This window comes from Adiantum capillus-veneris, chromosome 30 (genome assembly GCF_014529385.1).
Source record: "Adiantum capillus-veneris isolate H3 chromosome 30, ASM1452938v2, whole genome shotgun sequence".
Classification (NCBI taxonomy): domain Eukaryota; kingdom Viridiplantae; phylum Streptophyta; class Polypodiopsida; order Polypodiales; family Pteridaceae; genus Adiantum; species Adiantum capillus-veneris.
Genome location: NC_140960.1, coordinates 60,387,332 through 60,404,464, shown reverse-complemented (window position 1 = coordinate 60,404,464; position 17,133 = coordinate 60,387,332). Strand labels below are relative to the sequence as shown.

Here is a 17,133-nt window from a genome sequence, read left to right as displayed (position 1 = left end):
GTGAAGAACACTACTACTAAGTGTGTTTATTCATAATTGTACTTAGATGAAAACTGAAAACTGAACTAGACTAGAGACAAAGACACAAGAGAGGAATGTGTGTTTGATTGATTGAATCTGTTACAAGAGGGTTCTTATATAGAATCTGAAAAGACACGATCAAAAGACATGACCATAGGCCAATAGACATGACTCTAGGCCAATAGTCGTGTCCCTCTGCTGTAGAGTTGTAACCCTTCGGCGTAAAGGTGCAGCCATTCGCTGAAGAGGCATGGCTATTCCCCGAACAGGTGCAACTCTTGGTCGAAAAAGACGCATCCTTTCGAGAATAGGGGTCTCTGATCTGGTACGTCTTTGTATCTGCAAGAGAATCACGTAAAGAAGGTAAAGAATACGTCACAATCGTGACACCACATGCGGTGTATGAAGGAGACAGACCTGGTGAGCGCCTCAACCACTAGTGGGGGCAACTAGCTCTGTTCGGATAATGGCACGTGGTACTGAAGCCTTGGCTCTAATGAGCCGCGATATCATAGAGACCAGAGGCTTCTCCATGTCCCCCATCCATCAGTGCGACCTGTCCTCCCGTGATGATCCAATGAAGGCCCCCATATCTCAGCTCCATAGAGCAATGCAGAAGACACCAAAGTGTCAAAGAGCCAGAGCTTCGTCCGAGGCTCCTGAAACTGAACATGTGAACACATCCTCTCCAATCTACCTAATGCCGCATGGGCTTTGGTCAATCTAGTCTCTGCTGCTTTCCTCAATGAAAATGTTGGTCCACTAAAAACCACTCCAAGGTAAGTATAAGCATCTCTATACTCCACTGCCTCCTGGCCGTATGTGAATGCGGGCACTGACCTCCCAATCCACTATGGGGTGGTATTAAATACCATGACCTTGATTTTACCAAGGTTGACAAACAAACCACTTTCATGGGCAAACCTATGCAAAGCATCTAAGTGACGTTGCATCCCTCCAGAGAGTCGGAGATCAACACAATATCATCACAAGAATCCATGTCCCTGCCAGTGGTGCACCTCTATCACCACCTCTCTCAATGTAGTCAGAAACCTCATCCACATACATACCAAATAGAGTAGGAGAGAGCGGGCAGCCCTGCTTCACCCCAATAGTGGAGTGAACCAGTGTAGATAGACCCTCTGAGGTATGTACATGCCCTACTACTGATCTGTACAATGCCACGATCCCCCAAATGAGCTCTGTGGGTACTCCCATCTCCTATAATTTGCGCATCAATCTAGCTTTGGGTACTGTGTCAAATGCTTTGCGGGAGTCCACAAAGCTACAATAGATCCGTCTCCCATGGGATCTGCCCTCCTCAATGATGGCCATGAGTGTCAAAATATGGTCAAGAGTAGAAAAACCTCTCCTGAACCTTGCCTGTCCAACTGCACGCACTCCCTCCCTCTCTGCCCATCTACTCAGTTGTTGCTCAAGAATGAATGCGTACAACCGTGCCAATGTGTGTCCAATCATGATAGTGTAATAATTCCCTGGCTCCATAGGGTCTCTTGACTTGAAGATAGGTACAATAGTAGATAGACTCCAAGTATCAGGCAAGCCCTCACACATGGCACGGTTAAACATGACTGCTAGAGGCTCTGCTAATAGATCTCTGGCATGCATGAAATGCTCAGCCATTAAGCCATCATGATCATATGCTCTCCCAGTCCTCATCCTGTCAATGGCCTTCTTAACCATCTCAGCGCTAAAAAAAGCACATATGTTTGGGCATGGATCAGGGGGGGGGTCGGGCAAGGGCGGCTGTCCAGGAACTGTGTACAAAGATGATGCATACTGACCCAGGTCTCTGTAGCGGTAATGGTCGGGGGGGGGGGGGGGGGGGGGGGGGGGGGGCTGCTCATGAAAGAGTCGCCATGCCTCACGTGAGTCCTAACTCAAGAATAGCTGGTATAGATCCTGCTCTAGTCGAGCCAAAAATACCCTCTTCTTCGGCCGCACTAGGCGTCAGAAATCTATCTGTGAGGGATGTCCCCCAAAAGCACCTCCCTCTGAAGTCTAGCTCTAGTCTGGCAGCATTCCTCATTATACCAACTGTTCTGAGGTATGGTCCCAGAACGGCGTCTTTGCTCAAGCTGGGTGCGTGGGTATGCCTCTACTGCGGCATCATGTAATGTCTGTGTCAGAATAGTAGTAAGCTCCTCCAGAGGTCGCCCGGGCTCCTCAGTGCATAGGTGTCTGTAGATCTCGTCTATGTATACACAATCCGTGTTGATGGCTCGGTCAACAACACGACATAACTCAACAAAGTCTTATTTTTTGAGAGTTATGGAATGCTGAGGATTATGGTCATAAACATCATTTGTAATAAATAGCTAGTCTAGTTGCAGAAGCCGGGGTGCAATGGCAGTTCCAGATTGTAAATATCAAGCCATTTGACCCCTCGAACTCTATTTTTGGTTAACCTAAGGTAGCCTTAGTATATAAGGTAGCCTTAGTATATAAGGTAGTCTTAGTATATAAGGTACTAAGTCACTTTTGTAAAGACAAACTTTACCATAATCATAGTTTTAAGTTGCCATTGATTGTGTGTGAGAGAGGAAGAGAGAGAGTGTGAGCTTCATCATGGCCCTTCTCCCCGCTCGTTCATCACATTGGAGATCCGACTGCACCATCGCACTAGCCTCGGCAAGAGCTACGTGACAACGCCAAGCATACCTCGTGGAACGGAGCATACGCGCTCGCGCATCTACGAGCTATTTGCGGCTGTAAGTATATCAAACAATGTCTGTTTTCTGCGTGCAAGTAATCATTAGAATCGTGGAGACATAAGCTACGCATAGGTAATAGATTTCAGTTTCGAACACTTTCAGAATTCAGCTCAGTCTTTATATGCGTTTTCTGCAGATGGGTCTAGAGCTAGGATTTTGAGTGTGGAGGCTTGGGACAGGTGTATCCTAGTGAGAGGATGGTGTTTGGTGTTTCTTAAGTTTCGTACGATTCTGGTATAAATTGATGGATGTCCTTCCATTGTGTGTATGTGGCTTGGGTGGTGTAGTTGAGAGTAGTGAGATTCTAGATTGTGGTTTAGTTGGCCTTCCAGAGTGTTGTATGTGTAGGATGGTCTTAGCCTGACAAGCTAAAGAGATTTCCTCCGTGTGCCTATCGTGTCATCTCTGTCCTCGATTGACGATCTAGGTTGTGTTGCATGCACTTTATGGGTGGTGTGATTCGCTCCTGCAACATTGGCGCCGCTACCGGGGATACAAGGACTTAGGTAGGTATTCCTACTAACACTCGTGTGATGGTTGCTTGCTTTAGTTTCGGCTAAAGAAAGCATTTTTCTTAAGTGGATCCGGAAGAGGTTATTCCGAGATCACTTGGATAGCCAGGAAGCGTGTCTTGTCGAGGGTCTGCGACTAGGTAGATTTAGTTAGGATTTGTAGATTAGAGTAGTAGTTGTGGTGGTCGAGTGGTTTGTGAGGTGATAAAAGCGTTTGCTAGTCCGTATATGGCATTGAAGCATTTTCTACTCATAGATGCAAAACCCCGTATGATTTGTAGGAGTAGCTTTAGGTAAGTGATCTGATTCTAATCTAGAGCTATTTATCATTGATTTATATGCTAAAGTGCATGGGTACTGACTGTAATTCTGATGACCATGCTATGTGCAACCAGAGGATATGCAACTACTCTAAGTGCCTGGACATGCACGGCTTGCGCACAGGCTCACAAAGGTGCCTGAACACTTCCTAAGCTAACCTGAACCCTAGACCTAAAGTAGCTTGTCCACATGCACATAGGGTTAGATGTGCACTTGACATCCCCTCTTTTTAAAGTGAGATACTCGTACCGAGCTGTAGGGCGTCAAGGGAGATCGCGAACAATGTCTAGAATCCTGGAGAGGACTCTTCGCTCGCCCACTCTAATGCGTGGGTCGTGCGATACTTGAACTTCATAAAGGTCTGCAATGCTTGCTTCTTAGGGCCGCGCCGAAAGCGACAAAATGATCTGTTGTAGCTTCAATGCTCCAACTTCGGCTATGGACGTAGGTCCACCTTCTTCAAGAATCTCCGAGGAGGAAAATTCTAAAACCATTTACAACACAAAATCATGAACATACCCATAAAATAGAGTGATTGGAAAAATACTATGCTTCCTAAATGACTGTGCATGCAATTGAGATGAACCAAGTGATTGAGTGTCAAACCCTTCACCAAACACACGCAAAAAATGGGGTTGAATCTTCACTTTCTGACCTAAATATATTAACTGTGGCAAATCACAATGGAAATGCCGATGCGTGATGGTCAATCTTTCTTGTGTTCTTTTTGAGACTGTGTCATGCCAAGGAAGAGACATGGAATGTGAATTCCTTGAATGCAAACTTTTCTTCCTTTCGAGAGTGATCCGCATACATCCGTGCTCATTCATGAGTGAATCATGTGCATCGTACAATATGGCATGCCTGTAGAAAGGGAACACATGAAGACTGTGACAAAAATACAAGAAACCATCACAAATGAAACACTCGAACAATGTGTGCTGACTAATCATGCGAACACACAAAACTTCCTGAGTTGGTTCCTTAGATCTCGAATCGAGAGCCAAGATCGGTTCAACGTGATTGATCATATCTGCAACGAGGTTAGCTTCACTAGAAAAAGCATCAATTAAACTATCATCCTTGTGAACAATCACATCTTTATCATGCAAATCATGTGTGTCGTGCTTTGGAGAAGAAAAGACCGAGAGTGTAACAGACTTGGACACTCCAAGTCAAGAATCAATCACGACAACACCAAATAACCACTTCAAAACAGTTCACAGTTCACAATAGATTTGCACTGGCCAGGCGGAGTTCCGTGCCTAGAGATATTGGCCCCAAAGATTGGCGCCCCTTTTGGTAATCAGTTCAAAGTACAGGAGAGTGGTTAGGGTTTCACTCTCAAACTCTGCGTCCAGATGCTCTACAGAGTGTACCCAAACCACTTATTTAAAGTTTTACAAGGGATGCCAAAAGCAGAGCCCCAAAAGCTTCAGATCAAAAGCCTAAAAAAAGCAAAGGCTATTTTCTCTCTCAAACTCACTTGAGTTTTAAAATAAAGCAAGGGAATTCTCTCTCTCTCTCCCTCTATCTCCAATTGCGTAGAAATAAAGCAAAAGCTATTCTCTTTCTCTCTTGAGTAGAGCAAAACTGTCGCAAATGCTGAAGATTTACGCAAATTACGAGACTGCCGCACTGCCACGTCAGCATGCCAACGCATTTCACGAAAATTCAGCTGCTGCTTTTTAGGGTTGTTAGGGTTTTTGGTAGAAATTAGGGTTTGCACGTTTTAGGGTTAGGGTTTCCAGCAGCAGTCAAGCTTTTCTCTCGGGCAGACACGTCATCACTTTGTGACATACCCCCCACTTTGTCACTTTGTAGGCGTAATCGAGGGACAGAGGCCATAAACCGTCTTAGCAGACAGTGACTGTTAGTACCTACGTACTAGGAACACACATCTAGCACATGTACCAAATCGACAGTCACATCACAGGACATCACATGACATTCAACATTCATTCGGATCTTAGACCATGATTTATCGGCAATGTAGCTAGCAATTGCATCTAGATCCAATCGGGATCTCATCGATGTTCGATTAACTAACCCCTATTGCAACCATGTCTATTCGAGATCAATCAGACCAAAACGTTGCAGTCATTTCGTCTATCAATTCCTGCACTTAAAAGAAGTCAAGAACAAATCAGTATCATAATCAGGAATTCCATTTCATGAAGTCATATAGCAGAATACTGTCAGCTTTCAATATCCCTGAAGCTCAAAGAGACATCAGTGACTCTAGTATCTAAATCAAGGCATCTGTTGACAAAGGAGCGGAGTGACTCCCCTCTTGTGCATCCCACTGCACTAGATCTCCGGCCAAGCTGAATTCTGGGTTCCATTTGGAGTAGACTATGCTAAACCAAAAGCATCGAGGTAAAGTTTCACAATCTGAGGAGTATAAGCCAGGTCCTCCTCCTCCTCCTCCATCCACTTCGCAACTAATGCAAGATAGTTCTTGAACTTAACCAAGAACCACCTTCGGACTTTACCTTTATTCTTTGTATCCTTATGTGCCAAAATCTATTCAGGAACAAGGACCTCCTCGTTTTCTTCCACTTCAGGTTACTCATCAGGCTCCCCATCATCAGGCACGTCACCTTTAAAAGGTTTCAAGGGACTCACATGAAATGCATTGTGAATCCTCCAAGTATCAGGCAGTTTCAGTCGAAAGGAGACATCATTTATCTTTTCAATGATCTGAAAAGGTCCGTAGTATCGCATACTAAACTTTGGAAAAAGCCTCTCCTTTCCCTTATTCTTTCTCAGGCGTGCCTTCTGAAAACGTAAAAGCACCCAATCATCCTCCTTCAATTTCAAGTCGCGACGATGGCGATATGCTTCCTTTTTCTGTCGTTCTTGAGATTTCTGCAAAGTCTCGCGAGCCTTGGCAAAAGCCGTATCTAAGTCTCGCGTATATTCATCCGCTTCAAAAATCTTCTCTTTCGTGCTTAGGAAGGGTGGAACCTTCGCAGCACCTTCAACAATCTCAAATGGCGCCTTCCCCATCGAAGAGTGTATCGTGTTATTGTAGGCAAATTCCACCAAAGGTAAATACTTTTCCCATTGAGTCTTCTGATCCAAGATATAAGACTTCAATAAATCTAGAACCACTGAATTGGCACTGTCAGATTGCCCATCAGTCTGCGGGTGGAATGATGACGAGAACTGCAACCGCGTGCCAATGTTCTCCCAAATTGCCTTCCAAAACAAACTCATAAATCTGGAGTCTCTATCGGAGACAATCGTCTCAGGCATGCCATGTAATCTGAAAATCTGGGCCAGAAACAGTTTCGCTAAGTGATCCGACTTGACTGCTTTCTTCACTGGAATGAAATGAGCCTGTTTGCTAAATCTGTCAATAACAATCCAGATACCATCGTGACCACTCTATGTTCTCGGGAGATCAAAAATGAAATCCATTGCAATACTTTCCCAGGGGCGGGTGGGTATGGGTAAAGGCTGTAACAATCCCTGTGCTTTATGCCTGTCAAACTTGACCTTCTGGCATACTAAGCAACTACGCACAAACTCTTCCACATCCTTCTTGAGTCTCGACCAAAAGAAGTATCTCTCTACCTCTTTCATGGTGGTAGCAATGCCGCGGTGACCCGTAAAAGGTGGACAATGGCATTCAACCATAACCTTTTCCCTCAACGGCTGTGTAATGCACAACATGGTTTTTCTCATCAAGTAGACATCCCGAATGGAATATCCCGCTACTGTTTCCCTGTGTGAAAACGTCTGCAAAATCTGTATCTGTGGCATACTGGTCGACCATATCCTCAAAGCTCCTATGATGTATCGCGGAAATATCCAGAACCAACGGCTTCCGAGACAAATAATCTGCCACCATTGTCACGTGACAAATCCCAACCCTATGTGTCCATGGACAAGCTACACCACAACAGGGTTCACTCAGTCCGATCAAGTTAGATTAGCAGTGATCTGGCACTTTTGTGAGTCTATTCGTAGACCGTGCATGCCCAATCACTTAGCATAGATGCATATCCTCTGGTTGCACACAGCATGATCATCGAAATTCCCATCAGAATCCATTAGCATCAGTTAGGAAAATTTTCCAGTGCATTTAGCCTATTTTCCTATTTATTGGAATTTTCACTTATTATTTTTAAATGACTTTCCTACAAAAGTAGGTAGGGCAATTTTGCTAAGTTAATATATAAGCAAACCAAAGTTCACACTTTCTGGCAGAAGAGGCAGCAGGAGCTTCCCGCTCAACAGGCAACTTCTCAGCAGTACCCCCCAAGCACCCCCAGCGTTTTTGGACATCCATCCTCGCGGGCAGTTTCCAGCACTTGGCGTTTCTTTCCATTGCAAAGCGCCAACATTACCCTCAGCATCCTAGCAACTGCAGATCCCCATCATCGCTGGAATCTCAGCCTTGCTAGCGTTTTCCATTGCTGCCATTTCAGCGTTTTTGGAGCAGATTCAGATCAGCCTTTGTAGCGTTTCCATCAAAGATGCATTCCAGCCCTAGCGTTTTCCTGTTTCCAGCCATCGGCAGTAGAAGCAAGGTACATCAGCGTTTTTGCTAAGCAACGGACCCAGCCAGCGGTAGTGTTTTTTCAGCCCTAATCTGCATCAGCAGCCAGCGTTTTTGACCTGCAATTTCAGCGGTAAGAAAACACAGTTTTCAGCCTAAGCACAATAGCAGATCATCCCCCAAGGAGGTTGCAGATGGATCCCCATTTTCAGCCATAAAAACACAGCCCAAAACAGTCATTTTCAGCCTGGAAACAATCCAAGAAATTCAGTATCTAGAAGATCTCAGATTTCAGCCAAGTCGTCGTCGTCGTCGTCGTCATCGGCATAGACCAAGTTGCATAGTCCATTGCATACGCATTGTACACCTTTGTGCAATCAAAGAATAGACCACTCTCGCCGACGAGAGTGGGGCCTTCGGAGGAGGGTTTTACAACCTCTCGGGTGTCGTATCTCTTCTCTCTCCTTCTCTCAATCTCATTCACTTGCACGCACAATCCACTCACTTTGTTCGTGATCATAGCACTCTCCATAAGACGGAAAGCTCTCTTTCCCTAAGAACTAAAAGGAACCTTGAGCAATAAAGATCACTAATCTTGAGAAAAACAACATTCATTCCGTTGCACCTAACATTGGTATCAGAGCTTTGGAAGTGTTCTGCATTACTCAAGGGAAGAACCATAAGAACCACAAGAATTTTTTTGCTTGTTGCGATCACACGAACCCAAGTTTACTTGGGCGTGGCGATTCCTAATCGTGTTTTGTTGAAGAGTGACAGGAATCCCAAGAAAGAAGGGCTTGTCCAACCTCCCCTTGTGTCTCTTTTTACTCATTGAGAGCGGACCGTGCACTTAGCGGCCGGCCAATCGACGTGAGGTGGGAAAAAGCAACCTTGGTGTGAGCGCAAGGCTGCCAAGGGGTGCGCCCGCAGAAAAGGGTAGAACTCGAGTGAAGAGAAGATCCCTTCTCCAACGCGATTTGCAAGCGAAAGAACACCTCAAGACCCTCAAGAACCCAAGTTCCTCGTGAACTTAAGAACTCAAGACCCCCAAGAACCCAAGTTCCTCGTGAACTTAAGAACCCACAAGAACCCACGATTGCAGAATGGTCATCACTCAAAGCGGAATGGATACTTCGCTTGGAGGTGATGAGCATGAGAGAGGCGAAGAAGAAGATTTTTCCGACCCTTCCCCATCTACGATAAAGATTGCACCAACTCTTATGGAGGAGTTGAAGCAGTTGTTTCTGGAGAGGAAGTTAGAACGCGAAGCAAGAAATGCAGAAAGAATGGCAGAATTTGATCGTGAATGCAAAGAAAGAAAAGCAGAAATGGAACGCAGACAAGCAGAAAGAAAAGCAGAAATGGATCGCAGACACGCAGAAGACCAAGCAGGAAGAAAAGCAATATAAGAACAAAGCGATCGACAAAACAAAGAGTTCTAGCGACTCTATTCTCAAGTTCAAGCACAGATGCAAGAGATTTGGGGAAAGGAGATTGTCTCAAGACTCTTCTTCTCCAAAGCATGATACACAGGATTTGCATGATTGTGTGAAGCATGATGATGATTTGAATGACAAGCATGATGATTTGCATGATCAAGATGTGACTTCTCACAAGCATGATGATTTGTAGGATCAAGATGTGATCTCTCACAAGCATGATGAATTGCATGAAGATGATGTGATTGTTCACAAGGATGATGTGTTAGTGGATGCTTTTCCTAGCGAAGCTAACCTCGTTGTCGTCGTAGATTCGATCAATCACGAAGATCCGATCTTGACTTTCGAGTCGAGGTCCAAAGAACCCCCACAAGAAGATTCGATAGATCCCGAAGAAGCGATCTTGGCTCTCGAGCCTTGGTCCAAGGAACCCTCACAGGAAGTATTGTGTGTTCGCATGATTGATACGCACGCATTGTTCGAGTGTTTCATTCGTGAAGGTTTCCTATATTTTAGTCAGCATCGTTATGTGATCCCTTTTCCTAGGCATGACATATTGTATGTTGAGCACGTTTCTCTCATGGATGAGCACGAATGTATGCGGATTTTTCGTGAAAAGTTGAAAAGTTTGTATGTCAAGAAGTCTCTTCCTTGGCATGACACAGTTTCCGAACGAGCACATGATTGTATGAGCACCAAGCATGGGCATTTCCATGGTGATTTGCCACAGTTAATTGATTTCGATCAAACAGAAAAGATTCAACCTCATTGTTTGCATGTGTTTGATGAACGGGTTGTCACTCCATTTCTATGTTCATCTACATTGCATACACAATCTTTAGAGAAGACACGATTTTTTTCCTTCACTTTACATGGAATGGGTATGTTCATGGTTTTGTGTTGGAGATGGTTTCAGGAATTTTCAGCCATGGAGATTCTTGAAGACGACAGAAGCAGGACTCTAGACAAAGTTGAAGCATCAAAGGAGCCACAAAAGACTTTGAGTCGCTTTCGGCGCGGCCCAAAGAAGCAAGCGTTGCAGACCTTTATGAAGTTCAAGTACCGCACGACCCACACGTCAGAGTGGGCCGGCAAAGAGTCCCTTCCAGGATTCCGGATGCTATTGGCGATCTCCCTCGACGCCATACAATTCGGTACCAGTACCTCACTTTGAAAAGGAGGGGATGTCACGTGACACATCCCAACCCTATGTGTCCATGGACAAGCTACACCACAGCAGGGTTCACTCAATCCGATCAAGTTAGATTAGCAGTGATCTGGCGCTTTTGTGAGTCTATTCGTAGACCGTGCATGCCCAATCACTTAGCATAGATGCATATCCTCTGGTTGCACACAGCATGATCATCGAAATTCCCATCAGAATCCATTAGCATCAGTTAGGGGAATTTTCCAGTGCATTTAGCCTATTTTCCTATTTATTGGAATTTTCACTTATTATCTTTAAGTGACTTTCCTACAAAAGTAGGTAGGGCAATTTTGCTAAGTTAATATATAAGCAAACCAAAGTTCACACTTTCTGGCAGAAGAGGCAGCAAGAGCTTCCCGCTCAACAGGCAACTTCTCAGCAGTACCCCCCCCCCCAAGCACCCCCAGCGTTTTTGGACATCCATCCTCGCGGGCAGTTTCCAGCACTTGGCGTTTCTTTCCATTGCAGAGCGCCAACATTACCCTCAGCATCCAAGCAACTGTAGATCCCCATCATCGCTGGAATCTCAGCCTTGCTAGCGTTTTCCATTGCTGCCATTTCAGCGTTTTTGGAGAGCAAATTCAGATCAGCCTTTGTAGCGTTTCCATCAACAGATGCATTCCAGCCCTAGCGTTTTCCTGTTTCCAGCCATCGGCAGCAGAAGCAAGGTACATCAGCGTTTTTGCTAAGCAACAGACCCAGCCAGCGTTAGTGTTTTTTCAGCCCTAATCTGCATCAGCAGACAGCGTTTTTGACCTGCAATTTCAGCGGTAAGAAAACGCAGTTTTCAGCCTAAGCACAATAGCAGATCATCCCCCAAGGAGGTTGCAGATGGATCCCCATTTTCAGCCATAAAAACACAGCCCAAAACAGTCATTTTCAGCCTGGAAACAATCCAAGAAATTCAGCATCTAGAAGATCTCAGATTTCAGCCAAGTCGTCGTCGTCGTCATCGTCGTCGCCACCATCGTCGTCATCGGCATAGACCAAGTTGCATAGTCCATTGCATGGACAATCTGGAAGTGAAACTGTGATGAGATGTTCGCCCACCGCATCTGCTTTTCCGAAAGCTGCTTCTGTGACAAGAAGTAGCGCAAACTCTGATGGTCTGTAAAGACAGTAAAATCCACTCCGAGTAGGTAATGCCGCCATTGAGTAAGAGCATGGATAACCGCCAAAAGCTCTCTCTCATAAATCTGAGATATCATCTCCGGCCTTGAGAACAATCGGCTCTCGTAAGCAATGACATTGGCCTTCTTGCATTAAGACCGACCAAGACTACCACCACAAGCATCACAATATACTTCAAATGACTTTTGCAAGTCCGGCAAAGTCAAAACTGGTCCCGTAGTCAATTTCTCTTTCAATGTCTGAAAGGCAGTCACCTCTGTGGATCCCCACGAGAAAGGGACTCCTTTCTGTGTCAAGATATGCAAAGGGAAAGCAACCTCTGCAAACTTTCGAATGAACCGCCTGTAGTACGAACACAGTCTCAAGAAGCTTCTAACTTCATGGACATTCTTCAAATCAGGCCAATCACGTATAGTCTCTACCTTGGCCGGATCCATTTGCAATGTGTCCCAAAAAGTGTATCTCTGGTAGGAAAAATTCACTTTTCTTTGCATTAATCACTAACTTGTGATCTCGTAATGCCTGAAAGACCTGAAGTAGATCTCTGTGTTCTGCCTCATTCTTGGAGAAAACAATGATATCATCAAAGAAAGTGCCAACAAATAGCCTATACTCTCGAAAAATCCTGTCCATCATCCGGTTAAATATCGCAGGAGCATTGGTTAAGCCAAAAGGCATCACCAAAAACTCAAATAACCCAAAAAGTCGTCCGAAAAGTTGTCTTGTAGACATCTCCCGACGCGATCCTGATCTGATGATATCCACTCTTCAGATCAATCCTGCTAAAGCACGAGGATCCCTATAATGTGTCGAGTATATCATCGATCCTAGGAATCGAAAATCTGTTCTTGATGGTGATTTCGTTGAGATCTCTATAATCGATGCACATTCTCCAAGATCCGTCTTTCTTCAAAACCAACAACACTGGAGAGCAATACAGTGAAGTACTAGGCTGGACAAGACCCTTTTCCAAGAGGTCTTTCACTTGGTTCATAATCTCTTCATTATGTACTCGGCTCACACGGTAAGGTGGCCGGTTCGGTGGTGTGCTTCTAGGTATCAGATCAATGGTATGATCTTCCGGACGAGCAAGTGGTAACTCGCCTGGTAGGCCCTCTGAGAAGCAACTGGGAGAAAATCTTGGCGTTCTTTATCAAGTTTAGACATATTTGTCCTATCCTTATTGCTCAATTCTTTCATAAAGATCGAGTAAACAAACAGACTGGATTTCATTAATTTAGAAATGGCCGAAGCCGATACAATAGGGACAAACTCGCCCTTCAGTTTAATATCAAGTACAATGGTTCTGCCCTTCTCTGTAGTCAATGTCGCTTTCCTCGCCCGATAATCGACCACGCAGTTATTCTTGTGGTACCAGGGAATCCCTAAGAGTGCCAATGACAGGTGTAATGGCTACGTCCCTGTCGGGCGCCGCTAGAACTACCTCCGCAAGTGATCCCATCGATCGGGAGTGATCTCGAGCGGCGCCGCCAATTCAAGTGAAATGAAGTTGGCTTTGACTCCTCCATCAAAGAAGATCAGCGCCTCTTGGTCTTTCACTTTGCCCCAAGCTCGGCAAAGTTCTGTACTCTCGTCCATGGTGTTGGGATCGGTACCCACATAATCTAGTACCAGTCCTATTTTCATCTTGCCTTTTCTGCCACGTTCCTCAGCTGCTCTCAAACTCTCAAGCCTGTCGTCGTCCTTATCATTTTGTTCTTTCTGTGCCTTTTTAGGGCACTTCGCGGAGATATGTCCATGCTCCCTGCATCCAAAGCACTTCCCCTCTATAATGAAGCAAGCTCTCTCCTGAGGAGTAAGCTTGGGGGTGCATCCTTCTTCTCTAGGTTGCTCTTTCTCTTTCTACTTTCATTCCCAGAAGTCTGTTCGGCTCATTGTGTCATGACCTCATCGGTAGGGTAAGTCAGACTGCCAGAGTGAATGGCACAGCCCCGCTTCGCATGACTCATCAACTCTTGAATAGAAGTTGACTTCTGTTCCAAGCAGTGATCTCGGATCTCTGTAGATAGACCCAAGGTGAACCGCTCAATCTGTTCTTTGAACGAGATCTTCTTGAATGAAGAGGACAGTAGAAAAGAGCTCCAGAATCTCTCACAGTAAGCATCCATTGTATCTCTCTTGGTCATCTTCGGATGGTTCCAAGCAGCTCGTATATCGCGTTCATACTCTTGCATCAACCAAGAAGAAATAAAAAGCTTCTTAAATTTCAGCCATTTAACTGGCGTAGTCTTGTTAAAAAGAAGCGTCGACCACCAAGTTCGAGCATTCTCCTTAAAGTAAGAGGCAGCTCTCTGGATCTTGGAGTGCTTTGAGTAGCGTCCTCCCGCGAAAGCGATGTCAAACTGCTGTATAAAAGACAAAGCCTTCGAAGCATCTTTGTATCCTGAAAAAGTGTCAAATCTGTCCACCTTCCTTAAACTCTCGGACTTTCTTGCTTTTATCTTCCAGAAAGTCATACTGATTGGCTTTATAAAAATTCTTCTTGTTCACATAAAATTTTCCGTCATCGGAGTCTGAACTGTTTGTAGACGAGTCCTCTGTAGAACTGTCACTCACTGGGCAAATTTTAGACTTCTTTGCCTTTTTCTCGCCCTTTCCTAAGCGTTGTTTCTTGCTTCGCTTTTTGCCTTTTCTGTCTTCTTCGCTCGAATCTGAAGAGCTAGAAGAACTGTCAGAAGAAGAAGAACTAGGTACTTCTTCAAACCAAACACACTTCTTTTGTTTCTTTGCTTTGTCAAATGTCGACTGACGACCCAAATAACCCGGGAAGTCGGTGCCTTTCTTCTGCTTTTTGCCGTACTTTTTAGCTTTCTTCTATGCGTCAAAAAGCTGAGCAATCCGTGCATCAACCACCTCTTCTAATTCCTTCTGTGAATATTTCTTGTGATTAGAAGGTTTCTTGAGAGCGGGTTTCGGGGGTGGTCGTGTAGTTTTCTGCCACTGCGCATGCACTTCTTGAAAAGAAGTCTCGCTCATATATTTTGCCAATTTCGGATCCTTCGTAAAACTGAGCATCATCTTCGTTGCATCGCCAATCAATTAACGATGCTTATCTCTCGTTGCTCCGCCTGAGTAGACCGAGGCGGGCCATACTCTCTGCCAGAATCTTCGTTGTGATCCCTGCCCGCATCTTCGGATGCAAAGGGAGTCGACTGATCCTTGCGCGAAGCCATAGGTGCCACGGAAAAAAAAATTGGGATCTAATTTCCCGTAGAAGAGAAATCGGCCGTGCTTTGATACCACTGTAACAGACTTTGACACTCCTAGTCAAGAATCAATCACGACAGCACCAAATAACCACTTCAAAACAGTTCACAATTCACAATAGATTTGCACTGGCCCGGCAGAGTTCCGTGCCTAGAGATATTGGCCCTAAAGATTGGCGCCCCTTTCGGTATTTCTTTATGTGTTAATCAGTTCAAAGTACAAGAGAGTGGTTAGGGTTTCACTCTCAGACTCTGCGTCTAGATGCTCTGCAAAGTGTGTCCATACCACTTATTTAAAGTAAGGAGTGATACAAGACCAAGAACAAAGAGCCCCCTAGGCCACATATATATTGAGCCAAGGTAAGGTTAGACAAATCTCTCTCTCAAAAACCACAACCAAAAATAACACAATAAAATGTCCAAAATAGGCCCGAGAAGGGCAAAGCGCCAATGCAACCGCTAAGTGTGCCTGAAATCCCTGTGCGACATATGTTCATATGGCCAACGCACAACCAAGGGCTAATGCACGTGTGATAAGAAGCATGTAAGCAGGAGGAAAAGCATCTGCAAGGTGAACATAATACTGTGTTATTTTGACACTTGAACTTCTAAAGCAAGTTGGCCTATCAACCATCCCATCATAGGATCAGGATAATGAGAATGTGAAGAAGAGTAGGGAAGCTATGCAATGCATGACACGCCAAAGTCCCTCACCAGACACTTTTGCAAATTTTTGGCAGATAAGGATACAGCAACCAGCATTCAACCTTGGACTTCTTGTACATGGTAGCAGTGTAGCTTTAAGTAAACTTTTATAAATGCTCTTCCCTCTGTTCTCTTGTCGTGATGATGTCCTTGGAAGTAAAATTGCTATAAATGACACTCCAAAGGAAGCATCATGAATTTGCTTTCACTGTACATTACAAAAAGTGACTCCAAGACAGTATACGCCTCCCAAACTTTCGATCAAACTTGGGCACCGCTACTCTTGCTGATCAGTGCATGTAAATCACAATCTAGTGAATGGAAAAACACTAAGAGCACTTGAAGAATACATAATCATCTTCCCATCTCCATCTTTACATCCGAATGGTCTCAGCGATCAAACAACCGTTTTGCATCACTTATGCTGCTTAAAAGACAAAAGCATCCAGCGACCCTCGCCCATACACCCTCCATAAATGCGAATATACGCATACACGAATTGAATTTCCTTAAATCAACTATACAAGAACAGGAGATAAAACAGACAATCTGCAGGAAATGAAAGAAAAAAGTTCTTTTTTGGACAGCAAAGCACAAAGAAACACACAGTTTCATACACACACACACACCTCCCCTCCTCCCACACACTCAAACACACGCACGAAGATTGACAACCTCTAGGCGCTACAGATATATAATTAAAAGGGGTACGAAAATACCTGGAGTGGATGATGCAGAGGTAATGGAGACAGATCCAAAGGAGGAAGCCCAAAGCTATATACATACATGCATATACACGTAGGATGTGTATGTATGCATGCATGTATGTAGAAAGTAGCAATAGGGCAGCCTTTTCTGTCAAAGAGTTTCTGGTCAAAAATCATTAATATTGCAAAATCCTGTACTTTTGACGATTCTTCGATTTTAAATGGCTTTTCTTTTTTGCGCGTCCCAGAAACCGCTCGTTTTCACCGACCCGCTCATTCGGAAGTGCCAGAAAAACCGCTGGTATGCCCAAATTGCTATGGACGGAACGAATGCAGCTAAGGCACTGCACACACCCACCGGATGAAGTGAGATGTGGGGTGCGGTGCTTACACATCAAGTGGCTTATTGGTTAAAATTGTCATTAATAGAGGCGTCTACGGTTCAAGCCATTTGGGCATCACCTAGCATTTTGGGCAAAAGTTGAGGATCATTCAAAGCTTTGGCATCCCTATGTATTTAAGGGAGACATTCCATTTAACATCCACCTCAACTAACGAACCTGTGTGCCATACTTGGGTGGGTAGTACCCCCTTATATTACAAACTATTGGCCGTGAC

The 17,133-nt window shown here is 44.7% G+C and overlaps 1 protein-coding gene across 1 annotated transcript in view; it reads right to left on the bottom strand.

The window, feature by feature from the left end:
* LOC147418052 (lysine-specific demethylase JMJ18-like) overlaps positions 1 to 16,912 on the bottom strand; it is a 54,081-nt gene extending 37,169 nt beyond the window's left edge. Inside the window, exon 1 of the mRNA XM_086506621.1 lies at positions 16,528 to 16,912. The gene's annotated coding sequence lies outside the window, so the exon portion shown is untranslated. The remainder of the gene's footprint in view (positions 1 to 16,527) is intronic.
* Between the last annotated feature and the right edge of the window lie 221 nt (positions 16,913 to 17,133).